General features: G+C 37.6%; 1 protein-coding gene and 1 pseudogene across 4 annotated transcripts in view; both read left to right on the top strand.

Moving 5' to 3' along the window:
• Window positions 1-5: 5 nt before the first annotated feature.
• The window catches only part of PCYT1A (phosphate cytidylyltransferase 1A, choline), a 54,003-nt gene continuing 38,289 nt past the window's right edge, over window positions 6-15,719 (top strand). The window contains exon 1 of one of the 3 annotated variants that reach the window (XM_079156265.1): window positions 6-142. The gene's annotated coding sequence lies outside the window, so the exon portion shown is untranslated. The other 2 variants (XM_079156266.1, XM_079156267.1) reach the window with 2 other exon arrangements.
• LOC306671076 (bcl-2-like protein 13) lies at window positions 6,147-8,645 on the top strand (annotated as a pseudogene). The gene has a single exon. The product of its transcript is annotated as a bcl-2-like protein 13 (transcript).

The following is a 15,719-nucleotide window of genomic DNA, read 5'->3' as shown; positions in this document are numbered from 1 at the left end:
CAGTAGGCGGGACTTCCGGCCTGCTGTTCCGTCAGCTGCCTTCCCCGGGCGTCTCCCCGCAACCTTCTCAACTTCTCTTGTCGGTGACTAGGAGCCAGAAAGAAACCCGACGGGATAGGCGCTGGGGGAGCGTGAGCTGCTGGTGAGAACCCATGTGTGCCTACGTTTTCGGCTCTGTTTGAGAGGATAAACTGTGGGACCGGGACTGCGAGGAGACTGAGGAGTGGGTCAGTGAGAGCGAGGGGAGTGTGAAGCAGGGGCTGCGAGGCCACTGTGACCGAGGGATAGTGACAGCGAGGGGACTGTGATTCAGGTGTAGCTCCTTGTGAGGAGTCTGCTACCCAGGAGCAGTGAATGCGAAGGACTCTGACCTCGAGGAGCACCAGGCAGAGGCTGCGACGGGACGGTGACCGAGGAAGGAAGTATGAGGCACTGACTGCAAGGGACTGTGACCACCGGGCAGTGACTCCCAAGGAGACTCTGATCGATGGATAGTGACTGATAGTGACTGACCGAAGGGAACATGGAGCAGCGACTGCGAGGGCACCCTGATCAAGGAGCAGTCACTTTGAGGGATTGACTTGGAGAAGAGGGTGAGACCAGTAATTGGGGATGGTACTGTAGTAGGATCGTGGCAGGGTTGTGGTATAGCGTGTGATTGAGTGACTGTGGCTAGACAGAGGTCTTTAGTGGAAAGCACACTGGTCTGGGACTTATCAGTCAGACCTGAGTTTAATTTTATGAACAAACTTTTTGTTGTTAGGAAATTTACCTCACCACTGAGTTAGTTTCTTCATAAGTGAATAGGAAGTTTAGACTCACGTTAATGTCTGCCAAACTATGAGTTCCATTCTGGTAATGGGGTGTGAAGTCATGTTAGTGGATGGCACCTGAATTTTTTTCAAAATGGAATAGGATAGAAATTTTAAGTGTATTTACATAGAAAGGGTATTATTTCATGAAATGTGTTTCACTTAAGTGTGTATGAGATTATGATGTAAAATATTTTCTACATCATAAAATGTGTGAAGTGTAGTAAAAAGGTTTGAGAAACGTTGGATCAGGTTATTTCTAAGTTTTCTTTCAGACCTTAAAAGTAATAATTCTATAATTCTATGATTAGGGGCTTGTTTGAAAGTACAGAGATGCAGTTGGGAAAATGGGATCTGTGGTTGGGATACTGGCTTTATCTGATTGACTTATCTGGAGGTTTCCTGAATGGAATTGAGGTGACTAGTTATGACTAAAGGCTGAAATTTTGGGATCTTAGTTGAGAAAACCAAAAGGTATGTTGAAAATAAGGATAGTGACATTTATTGAAGTAGTGAATATTTAGAAGTTTGTGGTAGGAGAAATTGTTAGAAATAGACACTGAGGAAGGGGAAGTTTTGAGGGTAGGAGCAAGGCTTGGGAAGGGAACTGAAAATAGAGAAAGAAAGCATTCTGCTGAGAATAAAATGGAGATAAGGAGGTATGACCTTCAGATCTTATTTGATCTTAATATTTAGTGATTCTGCAGGTACATAGAGTTGCTAGTAAAAAGATATTGATAGTGGGATTTGGTGCAGTAATGTAAACAGATGATGAACATTATGGGAAAGAAAGGTACACAAAAGCTTGGACATTATGGGAAAGAAAGGTAGACAAAAGGGTGGGTGGATCAGCAATGGTGACTAGAGTGCCACATGGAGTAGTCTTTAAGTATTTAGCTATCCAATTTGGTGATTTATGTACTAGAGACTCAGCCTAACATACTGGAATGATGCCATACTGTACGTAATTCAAATGATGTTTCAGTCCGCAGGTTTTTTCTTATTCATTCACCCCCTTTTTTTTAAGTGTGCAATTAAGTGGTTTTATTTCATTCCCTCTCAAGAGGGCCATGAGTGATGAAATTAACTGATTGTTGTTACACCCTCCTATGTAAAGGGTGCTACTGATTTTGCCACCCAGCACCTTAAAAATCATTTAAGAAGCTTGAAGTCATTTTAGCTTATCACACTCTATTAATATACTCACTTAATAGCTATCCCTGCCCCCTATACATGCATACACTTTGTAATAGGGGGAAGAGAGTTTAGAAAAGTTTCTTAAATGGGAATGAATTGGGAATGGTGGGGAATGGGCTTGGCTAAAAAATTGCCAGTTACACCTTTTTCCAAAATTATAGATGTTTATTTGACTTACTTTCTACATAACTCAAAGGAACTACTCAAGCTAGAACAATATATATTTCAAGGTAACAGACTATAGAAGGGAAGACACTTAGGCTTGGGGACTGCATTACTGCCTTTAGGGTCCTTTGTGTTGGCTGAATGAAATGATTCTTTTTGACCTATTCTGCTTTGTACATTCTCTTTGAAAACCAACATGATAGGACTGGGACTGTATAGCTCAGTGGCAGAGTGCTTACCTAGTACGTGTGGGGCCCTGGGTTCAATCCTTAGCAGCACCACATAAAAATAAATAAATAAAAGCAGTCTGTCCATCTAAACAAAAAAAAAAAAATTTTTTTTTAAACCCAACATTATAGCTTGATTAATAGAGAATGAACTGTTTCCCCAATTTCTCTTTTTAAATAGTTGGGGTTTTATTTTTCTTGGGGAGCTCCTCTTTGGATATGTGATTCTTTAAGGAGAATAGTTTATTCCAGTAGAGCCTTGGATTCAGAAGTCCTAGGTTACTTTATCTGATGTCAGCATTAACTCATTTTGTGATTATGGAAAGTTTTATTGCAATTTCTCTTGTTTTAGTTTTCCTAGATAATTGAATTGTCTGTATTTTACTATTTACAAACCAGTGAGTAGATAGGTATATATTATGCTTTTTTTTTAAAAAAAAAATCTTTTTCCTTCTTTTTGGAATCACAAGTTGAAAGTTAGGTTAGTTTGAGGCTTTCTATATTTGAAGTAGGATGACTGCCAATGAGCTAAGGGAACTCATGGATCTGCTAGGCTGTTATATCACATTCACAAGTATTTACAAACCAGTTTTGAAGTGAGGGCTGCTAAAAATAGTGACGTTTGGTCTTTGCTCTATACTAGAGAACATGAAAACAGTTTTTTTTTTTTTTTTTAATTTGCAGAGTTACATTAGATGTAACTAATGGAGATGTGATTATGTTGCTTAACTTTTTGGTCCTAAAACAGGGGTATTATTAATCTTTTTTGTTATGACCCCTTTGGCAGTATAGTGAAAAACCTGTGGACTCTTTTGAAATAGGGTCTCACTTTGTTGCCCAAGGTGGCCTTGAACTCATGATCCTCCTGCCTTGCCTCCTGAGTAGCTGGAATTACAGGCATGGGCCATTGTACCTGGCTTGGAATAGTGTTTTTATATGCAAAACAATACATAGAATTATAAGAAAAGCCAATAGGAATATGTATCAAAATATTTTAAGTGTATGATATAGCACTATGTGTTTTTAAAATTTTTTTTTGTGCTTTTTATTAACACAGTAAATAATGCTTACAGTCTATCAGTAGGTCTTATAACTATAGTAATTTTAAGATGATTTTGGGTTTAAACACCATTTCAAGAGAATTTGTAGCAAGTATAAAATAAGAAATTTGGGCTGGGCTGGGGGTTGTAACTCAGTGGTAGAGCACTTATTTAGCACGTGTGAAGTACTGGGTTCAATCCTCAGCAGCACATAAAAATAAACAAAAATAAAAGGTATTTAGTCCATCTACAACTAAAAAAAGAAATTATCCATAATTCCTATTGGTGGCAGTATATTTGTCTACTAAGTCTACTATTGCATTTATGGCTTATGTTCATAACTGAAAGAAATGGTGATTTGATCAGAAGTTAGTGAAAATAGATATGTAACTTTTTTGGGTCCAGATTCACAGACTTTCTGATTTCTATCATAGACCCTGCCTTAGAGAAATGTTTCCTAACCTGCTCTAGGAAGAGCACACAGGGTTTACTTACTGAATCTTCTGATAGAGTAGTGGCAGAGTAAAATTGTTGAACTGTTAAGAACTGATACGTTATCCCTTGGTATTTTTAGGATAGTCTCTTTCCTGAAATATGTGACCAGTTCCAAGCATATATATTTTTTTATTTTTATTGTACATGAAGTAAAGGCATACCATTTGTGTAATCATACATCTACATAGGGTAATGGTGTTTGATTCATTCTGTTATTTTTTTCTTCCCTCCCCACCCTTCCCACCCGTCTTATCCTTCTATACAGTCCCTCCTTCCTCCACTCTTGTCCCTCCCACCCCCCATTATGTGTCATCATCCGCTTATCAGCGAAATCATTCGTCCTTTGGTTTTTTTGAGATTGGCTTATCTCACTTAGCATGATATTCTCCAGTTTCATCCATTTGCCTGCAAATGCCATAATTTTATTACTCTTTATAGCTGAGTAATATTCCATTGTGTTTCTTTATCCATTCATCAATTGAAGAACATCTAGGTTGGTTCCACAGTCTGGCTATTGTGAATTGAGCAGCTATGAACATTGATGTGGCTGTATCTCTGTAGTATGCTGATTTTAAGTCCTTTGGTTATAGGCTGAGGAGTGAGATAGCTGGGTCAAATGATGTTTCCATTCCAAGCTTTCTGAGGAATCTCCACACTGCTTTCCAGAGTGACTGCACTAATTTGCAGCCCCACCAGCAATGTATGAGTGTACCTTTTTCCTCACATCCTCTCCAACACGTATTGTTGCTTGTGTTCTTGATAATCACCATTCTGATTGGGGTGAGATGGAATCTTAGTGTAGTTTTGATTTGCATTTCTCTTATTACTAGAGATGTTGAACATTTTTTCTATACCTGTTGATTGCTTGTAGATCTTCTTTTGTGAAGCGTCTGTTCATTGCCTTAGCCCATTTGTTGATTGGGTTGTTTGTATTCTTGGTGTAAAGTTTTTTGAGTTCTTTATATATTCTGGAAATTAGTGCTTTATCTGAAGTATGAGTGGCAAAGATGTTCTCCCACTCTGTAGGTTCTCTCTTCGCATTGCTGATAGTTTCCTTTCCAAGCATAATTTTAATTTTGTTCCATGGCTAAACTAGGGTCTGGCACAGAGTAGTGGCCTCTCAATGTTTGCTGAATAAGGGTTTCTCTGGAGAAATTAGAGGGAAGAGATCAAGTTCAAAGCTAAGATCTTCAATGTAGCAATTTATAGGCCTCAGATATTGAGGAATAACATTGAACTTTAGCTTAAAACTAATCTATCAGTGCAGGCGATGTTTTGAAATTCACCTTTATAAGTTCTCAAATCAGACATTCTTTTGATTTACTCTATATAGTGTGGTGATATATATGGACTAGTTACCTAAACTATAGTAGTCCTAAATTAGAAAATTATTTCTTGAAATAATCCTATTCCTAGCACTGTTTCCACTTGAGGTTGTACAGCTCTAGGGAAATTTGTCACCAAATTATTTTTAAAACTGGGAGAATGAGAGTTGGCAGATTTCTTTGGTAAAGGGCTACATAGTAAATGTTTTAGACATTGCAGGTCATATAGTCTCTGTTGCAGCTACTCATTTCCATTGTAGCACAGAAGCAACCAAGGACAATATATTGGTGAATGAGCATGGCTGTTTTCCAGTAAAACTTTAATTTCAAAACAGGCAGTGGGGGCTGGGGAGATAGCTCAGTTGGTAGAGTGCTTGCCTTGCAAGCACAAGGCCCTGGGTTTGATCTCCAGCACCACAAATAAAAACAAAACAAAACAAACAAACAACAACAACAACAACAAAAAACAGGCAGTGGGCCATCTTTGGCCTGCCAAATGTAGTTTGCCAACTCCTGATCTAGGAGGTCTGCTGGTTTTTTTTTTTTTTTTTTTTTTTTTTTGCGGTACTGGGGATCGAACCTAGGGCCTTGTGCTTGCGAGGCAAGCACTCTACCAGCTGAACTATCTCCCCAGCCCAAGTCTGCTGGTTCTTGAATCCAGTTCCTTTTCCTATTTTGGGTTAACCATATCTTCCTTCAAGCTTTGGTAACAGACTTTCCACAGGTGGTGATGCCACTGTACTGTTACCTGCTGAAAGGCCTGAACATACAGCATGACGTGATTAATGAAGGCCAACAGTATTAGATGCACCTCTTGGAATTTACAGAGCTTGCCTTTTTAGAGCACCACTTTTTTAAGCGCCACCATGGGAGAAGCAGGTAAATATCCCACATAGGAAAAAGGCTCGCTTAGACAGCCTTGGAACTGGGCATTGGTATACCAGCAGAAAAATGCTGAGTATAGAGTTTTACTGAGGAAGATAATGTAGGTTCAGAGATGGGGGAAAGTAGGAACAGAATGCAAAGTTTGAATCAGATTTTTGGATTGTGGAAGCCTAATTACAACTTGCTACTATTGAGATTGTTACATAGTTTAGGAAACTGAGTTGACCTCCTCTTTTGTCCTGGATTGCTTTCCAGATCTAAAGGGAAGTGGAATGGAGGGGGTTTAGGTTGAAGTCCATAAAACTGTGCTTATCACTAAGACTTTCATCATTAAGACACAGACATGGGACTGGGACTGTAGCTCAGTTGCAGAGTGCTTGCCTAACATATGTGAGGCACTGGGTTTGATCCTTAGCACCATAAAAAATAAATAAAATAAAGGCATGCCGTCCACCTACAACTACAAAAAAAAAAAAATTATTAAAGAAAAAAGACATGCACATTAGCCCCCAGATTTCATCTCCTTTAAGACATTGATATTGAAAAAACACTTAACAAACTGTGTCCTTGGTGTCTTCTCACTACTAGCCTGCTCCCTCCACAAACACACATTTTCCACTTTTCTAGCAGGTGAACAAGGGGAGCAATGTGTACTAGGGGATGAGTCAGCAGAAATTATGCCAGATTTTATGAGTAAAAATCATAGGCATACACTGTGTTTTGAATCCCGAGAGAACTTTGGAGACCCTGAAGTGCTCATAGGCTGGATGACTGGTGGTGGGAGGCAGGTGGGCATTTAATATCCCTATTTAGAATCTGTGCTCAAATGGAGAATTTCAGTGACTAAGATAAGGTGATTTATCTAGAGACTAAATGGGTAGCAGTGTTTGATGCCTTACAAATGCTGCATTCTGGCTGTCAGCCCCCTTCAGCTCTCTTTTATACATCTTTTGATAAATTTTTCTCTAAGGAAACAGGAAATTTTGGCCTACCCATGTAGGGCTCATGAGGGAGGTTCTGTATTTTATGTCTGACTGCTTTTCTTTCTGACATTCCTGCTTAATTAACGTAGGTGGTATGACTGAAAGCCAGGATCCATCTGCAGGGCATTTAGGTAATCAGCTGCTCCATTTCTACCTGTATTGGCTCTGGAAAGGTGCCATCATTCCCAAATCTTGTCTCCCACTGGACAAAGAAAGATATTAAGTTAGTCTCTGTGTATATATACCTTTTTTCCCTCTTGGGAATGTAGATATTTGAAGTCACCTTCTTTTCCAGAGCTATCCCTGCATCTTTCCTTGAATGGTATTGGTCAATTACAAAGGTGCAGTTATCATAAACAGTCTGAGAAGTGTTATCCTTATTGTTGGAAATATTTAAATGGTTACTGGGCAATTGTGAATGTTGTAAAGGTGATGTGGTTTTAGGTCCAGTTAAGTTTCAGTGTAATGACTTAAAAAACTATCAAGGTATTATGATGTGCACCCTCCAATATGGTGTTGGTGGTAGATTAGGGCCATGGGTCCAAGCATTCACCACCTCTTGGGGACCCCGTCTGAAGCAACTGCTGCACTTCTTCTTTTCTGGAGCAGGGGTCAGGGCCAGACAGGGTCTCCCTAAGCTACACAGGCTGACCTCCCAAGTAGCTTGGATTATAAGTTTTACATAACTGAAAGTAGACCTCTTAGGAGCTTTGTTGGTCACCCAATGGCATCCTCTACTACTATGCCTCTAGGATGTCACTATGAAACAAAGTATGTTGTTCTCACCTACTTGGGACTCCCTTAGGAGAAGCTTCAAGAGCAACATCTTTCACCCCAAGGGGTTCAACTAGTTATAGCTTTACAATCTCTGGACCCAGAAGTATTTTTAAAAGTTAAATCTGAAATTGAAGAAGAGATAAAATCCCTGGACAAAGAAATTTCTGAAACCTTCAGCACAGACTTTGACCATCACACTTCTCCAGTTAACAGTTTAGCCCTGTTAACCCAGAAACTCAGTAGAAGACTGCTTGGCCCATATTGCAGAAACTGAGAGAACCTCTGCATAAAGCTTTGCAAATGCTCCTCAGCCAGTGAGTTACCATTTCTGAGTGAGAATGTGCTTCTCTAAGTAGTCTGGGATCTCTCATGCAGCACTAGATTGTTTGTTTTAGGTGAAGTGTCATTTCATTTCTCACTTTTCTTCACTTTTTTTTCCTTTTGCTTTCCCAAAGCATTTCTGTGTTTTGACAAAACTTTGCCTCTAAGAGGTGATTTAACTGTTTCAACAAAGATTTGAAGGTTTGTATTAGTTGTTGTGCTATCAGATTTCAACAGATGAATTTAACTGTTGTAAACACAAGCCATTGCACTTGTTCTAACCATTTTTACTATGGTTCTAGTTGGCCAACATAGATATAATGGCTGGGATTTTATGCATTATAATGTGATATTAACATTACATTTTAGATATCTGTATTTAAGAATATATCTATATCCCAGATATTGCTAAACTTTAGGGTTGACATTCTAATAGTGGACTTCCCTCCTAGATATGGATCTGACCATATTAAAGCTAGAAATTAATAAAAATGAAAGTATAGTAAAATAGAAAAAAGATTTTGATGTGCTTACTATGGCTTATCCTTTCACATACCTTTTCTCTATATTGGCTCAGTAGCAAAGTTGATGTGTCTAGGTGGCATCTGTTGGAACATTAAGGAAACTGGAGAGTAATTTTTTTCATTTTTAAGCACTGTTATTAAATTATTCCACATGCTGTGGTGGTGCATAAAAGTTAGTAGATATGAGGTCCATTGAGAAATGAAAACAAAACAAAACAAAACTTGAGACTCCTAAAAAGTCAAAGTTTAAACATTACTAGTCTAGAGGAAAGGTATGAGGAGTAATCTTTTTAATTTCTAAATTCTTTTAGAGTTATTATTATAGAATATCTATGATTATGGTGTTTTCCACATCCTCAGAATATCCTAAGGTATAGAAATGTTTATAATAAAACCCAGAAAGCATTATATATATGTATACATATTTTTTAAAAAAATTTTTGGTAGTTGTAGATGGATAGCATACCTTTATTGTATTTGTTTATTTTTATGTGACGCTAAGGATTAAACCCAGTGCCTCGCATGTGCTAGGCAAGCAGTCTGCCGCTGAAGTACATCCCCAGCCCTGCATTAGATATATTTTTAAACTCAAAGAATATATAACGTATGTGTATATTAAAATATATATATTCAAAATTTTAAAAAATCTTAGGACTTCAGTTTAAAGTATAATGTGAAATATAAAACACAAAAATTATCTTTAGAAAAATACAAGAACTAGGGTTAAGGATAGAGAGCCAGTCTAGAAAAATAGAAGACGTGTATGTAATCAGATAACAAATAGTATAAACAGATAAGGAATAGAGCAAATAGATGAAGCAAAATACTTTTTAAAAAATTCAAAGCAACTTTGAATTACTACACTGATTCAGTTAAACATTGGGCAATCTCTGTACACTAGGGCTCATTGCTCAGTTTTGTACTGTTGAGTTAATGATTTTTATTTTTCCAAGTGTTAAAACAAACAAACAGCTTAACGGACTTAAGCAAAAGAAGAATGTATTAGTTGGCATAATCAAACAGTTCTTGATCTGGTTTATCATCATCAACAACTCTCTTTTCTTTGTGTTGATTATCTCCACAAAGACTCCTTCTGGTTACAGGATGACCACTAGATAGTTACAGAATGGTTCCTAGAGCCACATCCCCAGGTTTAAATATACAAAGAAAGAAGTGATAATCTTTGTCCAAGCATTCCCATTGGGAGAGCCCTGAGATTTGCTCTGATTGGATTTACTTGGGTCACATATTATAGCCCTTCCCTGTGCCCACAACCCTGGTAATCTCTGGCCAGGGAGCTTGATGTGCTATTTGGTTTAGGTTTGGCATATTCTGACACGAGGGCTGAGGGTGAATCCACACTGAACAGATGAGAGTTTCTAGATGAAAAGAGGGTCTTTTCAGAGCAGAGCGATTGAATACTATGAAGGCAAAGAGGTATGTAGTAATTATAGTCTGATTTCTCATTTGATTCTTACCATGTCTCAGAAGGTAAGTACATTTGATCAGAACCTTTCTTAGTCACATGAAGAAACTCATAGCATCGAGGGATTTACCTTAGCCTACAGTTAAGGAACTAAGAGGACCTAGAATTAAATCCCAGGTTATATGTTGTGATTCCTGGTGTAGTGCCCTCTCCACTCTTTTACTCTGGATTAAGCCAAAACAAGCCCCTGGCATGCCTAAGTACTCTGCCAGTGATATGCTTAGAAGGGAGGCCAATTTTCTGAAAAGTGAAATTAAATTCCTGCCTGACATAGTGTGTCCTGGTCAAAGTTCAATAGGTGATCATGACTAAATGAATCTATGACTGCATTATATAACACTCAGTAGAGTGTTGTAGTTAAGAGCATAGACCCTTAAGTCAAAATTTCTGAGTTCAAATACTGTTTTAAGAATTCAGTGAACTATAGTCCACGGACTGGCTGCCTGTGTTTTATAAGTAAAGTTTTATTGGAATATGGAAAAAAAATCCTGTTTTGGCTCTGTGCTAGGTGAGTGAGTGATCTTAGTCAAATCATTTAACCTAGCTGTATTTCCTCATGTATAAAATAAAGATAATAGCATTATCTACCTCATAGGATTATTGTGAGAATTAAATTATTTATTATATATAAAACTTACTGACATAGGAAGTACTCTATAATTGTTAGTTATAATTATAATAATAAATTATTAATATAATTAATATAAATACAAGTATATTTGTATAAAACAATAATAATAATAACCATCAGTATTGTTATTTTGCAGTACCAGGGATTGAATTCAGAGGCACTCTACCACTGAGCTACATCCCCAACCCTTTGTATTTTTTATTTTGAGACAGCATCTTGCTATGTTGCCCAGGCTGGCCTGGAACTTGCAATTTTCCTGCCTTGGCTTCCTGAATAACTGGGATTGCAGGCCTGCACCACTGCTCCTAGCTAGTTATCATTATTATAATCACTATTATCATTATAATCTTTGGGGCTGTCATGTAAAAATGTGGATTGTATGTTTGCACTGTGAAATGGATTTACAGCCTATTGAATACCATAACTACTAAGAATTCTAAATGCAGTCTATATTCTATTTTCTGAAGATAATTTCATTGTATTTTACATAAGGAGTATTAATGGTGGATTTCAATGAGGAGAAAGGCAAATAAGTACATAGTGGAAGTCTAGCTTGAGAAGTTCATATGAAAAAATCTTAGAAGTTTTAAATAACAGTATACTTCAACACAGTGATGTCTGTCTCAGAATGCTACTATAATCTTGAACTTCATTGGTGGGTGTCCAGGAATAAATACCTCACTTATAGCCTGCTTTCAGTGGGTAGGTCAAAATAGATGATACAAAGTCCTGGTGCTTTTTATTTACAGATACTTTCTCTAGTGTTTTTACTAGAGTATTATTATAGAACAAGTACACTTAATGTGCATATCATTTATTCATTCAACAAACATTTTTAAAAAATGATCTGCACATTGGAAATTGGACATAGTAGACTATAGGCAACATTGGAAAATGATGGTTGGAAGCTAGAGAATAATCACAGAAATGATAGAAAGCATAACATAGCTTGAAAGCCCAGCTTTATGTAACTTGGTAGGCCAGAGTTCCAAAGTTGTCAAGAAAAGTTAATAACTAATGAAAGCAGAGTGTGGAATATTTTCAGAAATATTTCCATCCAAATTGTTGAAGTAAAAAAGTTTTACTCTTAAAGAAGTTTGAATGATTTCAATCTAAAGTCATTTGAAATTATTTTAGTTTTTCTTTTGCTTGTTTGTTGTTGTTGTTGTTGTTGCTGTTTTGTAGTGCTGAGGATCAAATTCAGGGCCTCAGGCTTTCCAGGCAAATACTTTACCACTGAGCCATATTACCGACCCATATTTCAGGTTTTGACATGTAATATCTGAAGAGAAAGTTTTGTTCTACTTTGCTCGTCCTTTAGGCCAATTAGAAATCATTGATTTCACTTCTGGGAACCCAGCTTAACAAGAATATAGACATACTGTATGTTTGGAAGAGGTTAAGAGATGGTGAAGGAATCTTGAGGAGCAGTCATAGGAAATGTTTAGCCATGGAAAGAGGAGACTTGAGGAACATGAGTTATGTTTTTATGTATTTGAAAGGCTATGATAAAAAACAGGCTATGTAGTTTTTTTATTGCCCCATGCAACAGTATTAGCCCTTTGAGTTGAGGCTTACCACCTCAGAAAGCAGATTTCATCTAATTGAGAAGAATAGTTTTTTGTTGTTGTTGTTATTACAGTGATACAATGTTATCTTCATTTATTAAAACGAGTTCCTTATGAGATAGTAACCTTTCTATTCCTGAAAATGTTTAAATGTACTCCTTTTATTTTATTCTTTTGGTGCTGGGGATTGAACCCAGGGCCTTGTATAATTAAAAAAATACATGAAGTAGTATCTTTGATAACTTTTGGAAATACCAGTGACAATTATGCCCACTTTTCAGGTTTGAAGCACATAGCTGTTTTCTTTCCTGTTCATTTGTCACAATAATATAATTATCTAAAGCAAATATGTTGAGAGAATAGAACATTCTACAGTGGTTCAGTTTTAGTTTCAGGAGTTCTTTGACTTCTGACGCATTGTCCAGTTCTAGTCTTCTTAACTTTTTTTGTTCTTTATAATTTCTCAGATTCAGTACTGACTCACACTATCATAGGTTCTTTCAACAGATCATTGTAAAATATTTTCTAAGCAAACATCTGCTTATAAAAGCAAGCAATGCAACTGTAGGTTTCTGGGGCAGGTGAATTTAGGTGTGAATTGGCATCTCTGTATTATCAGAGGTGTTAGTTTGTTATGGTGTTATCTAGAAAATGGGTTAGAAAAATTTTCTACATATTTGCTTTGTCTTGAGCTTTTTCTGTAGCAGAAAGTTATCTCTAGTGAAAACATCTGCTGGAGTATCTTGGCATGCCAAGATGCAGTGCCTTTGGGGGTAACCAAGTCCCTTTTCAGATAATCCTATTCCTTACAAGGTGGTGGTGGTGTGTTTAGTTAAAATTTGTGTCTTGGGCTGGGGTTGTGGCTCAGTGATAGAGCACTTGCCTAGCATATGTGAGGCACTGGGTTCAATCCTCAGCACCACATATAAATAAATAAGTAAAATAAAGGTCCATCAACAACTTAAAAAATTTTTAAAAAATCTGTGTCTTTGTGTCTTCCAAACAATTTTTTGTTGTCTGGATTTTTACAGAATAAACATTCAGATATCAGGCACCTCTTCTATAATGTTATATAGTATAGGTAATTGTACATTAGTATTTTTTTAAGCCAACTGATTGAATTTCATTCCTACATTGTCCATTTGCTAACTGTGTGACCTGTGCCTCAGTTTCCTCATCTATAATGTAGTGATAAAAATAATTCCTATCTCATTAGCCAGGCATGGTGGTGCACGCCTGTAAGCCGAGTGACTTGGGAGGCTGAGGTGGGAGGATCACAAGTTCAAAGCCAGCCTCAGCAATTTAGCAAGACCCTAAGGAACTTAGTGAGAAGTCTCTAAATAAAATATGAAAAAGATCTAGGGATGTGTCTTAGTGATGAGTGCCCCTGAGTTCAATCCTTGGTACCAAAAATAAACAAACAAACATTAAGAGAATTTTAAAGTGTTTTTTAAATTTTAAAAGTAATTTTAAAGTGTTTGGGCATACAGGTGCTATATAAGTGCTAATAGTAGAGGTAGTGATGTTTCTTCATTGTAATTTAACATCAGACACCAGAAGAGTTCTTGCTGGAATAGTGATTTTTAAATGGAATAGGGGTAAGGATGGGGGAGATGTAGTGTACTACATGTTATATGATACTTTTGCATTGAAAGTATACTTTTTATAACTGGAGTACTGTGGTTTGGATATGGTTTGAGTGTGCCCCCCAGGAGTTCATGTGTTGACATGAATCTCCATTGTGATGTATTACGAGGATGAAAACTTAATCCAGCTATAGTGTTTATAGGTGGTAGATATATCTGGGAGGTGATTAGGACTAGATTTAGTCATCAGGGTGGAGCCTTATGATTGAATACTGGTGGCTTTATGAGAAGCGAGAGAGAAACCAAAACAGACATGCACGTTCCTTGTCTGTGACTGTGTGATGCCCTGTGCCACTCCAAGATACTGCTAGCAAGAAAGCTATCACTAACCAGATGTGGGCCTTGAGCCTCCAAACCTTGAAATAAGTAAACTCCCTCCTTCCTTCCTTCCTTCCCAGGCAGCATGCAGAACCAGCCCCAAAGAGTAACTGTGTCCTGTGACCTGCAAAGTCATGAGGTATAGCTGCTCAAGGACTTGGGGGTCCACTCCTTGCCACAGTGTGCACAGTGTTCTGGACTTGGAGCTTTATGGTTTTATTTTTTATTTTGATATTGATTTTGGTTTGAGCTGATTGCTCCTTTCTATCTGCCTCTGTCTTCCTTTTGGAATAGGAGTATTTATTTTATCCTTATTCCATCATTTTATCCCAGAAGTCTGTAACTTGTTTTTAATTTTACAGGGGCTCACAACTGTAAGTGGTTGCCTTGAGTCTCAAATGAGACTTTGGGCTTGGACTTTTAAGTGATGCTGGAACTAGTTAAGACTGGTACTGTGAGGTGGAATGAATGTATTTGGCATTGTGATATCAGACATGAAATTATGGGTGGGGGCAGGCATAGAATGCTGTTGTTTATGTATTTTTTGTTTTTTGGAGTACTGGAGGTTGAATTGAGGTTCACTTTACCACTTAGCCTTTTTTTATTTTTAATTTTGAGACAGGGTCTCCTTAAGTTACCTAAGTTTCTGAGACTGGCCCCGAATTTATGATTCTCTTCCCTCAGCCTCCTAAGTCACTGTGATTGCAGTTGTGTTACCATACCTGGTTTGAGTATGTATCCCTAAACATTCATGTGTTGGAGGCTTGGTCCTCAGTATGGCAGTGTATGAGGTTATGGGATCTTTAAGAGATGGAGTGTAGTAGGAGATTATAGGGGACCCTTTCCCTTAAAGGGATTAAGGTAGTTCCAGTGGGACCCTGAGTTAGTTTTCTCAATAGGGTTATTATAAAAAATATAAACTTGACCCCTCCCCTCTCCCTGGTTTCCTGTCTGGCTGTGTGATCTCTTCCTCTTGAATATGTTCCCACCATTATGATGACATCTGCCAGTAGGCCTTCACCAGAGATTGAACACAAGGAGTCTACTGATCTTGGGCTTTCAGCCTCCAAAACTGTAAGCTAAATAAACCTCTTTTCTGTATGAAATCACTTTCTTCAGGTATTTTATTGTTATAATGAAAAACAGACCAATGGAGTAATCGAAAGGGGAAAACTTAAACATCTCTTTTGATGTAGGGATATATAGAAGATAAGCTAAAGACACATAATGACAGCAATTACTACTGAATAATAATAGTAGCTAATACTTATAAGAAATTACTGCACCAGGTACTGAGCTAGGGCTTTACCTGGATTATC

This window comes from Sciurus vulgaris, assembly GCF_902686455.1.
Source record: "Sciurus vulgaris genome assembly, chromosome: 10".
Lineage (NCBI taxonomy): Eukaryota > Metazoa > Chordata > Mammalia > Rodentia > Sciuridae > Sciurus > Sciurus vulgaris.
Note: the sequence above shows the minus strand (reverse complement) of the source record. Positions and strands in the feature narration are given on the sequence as shown.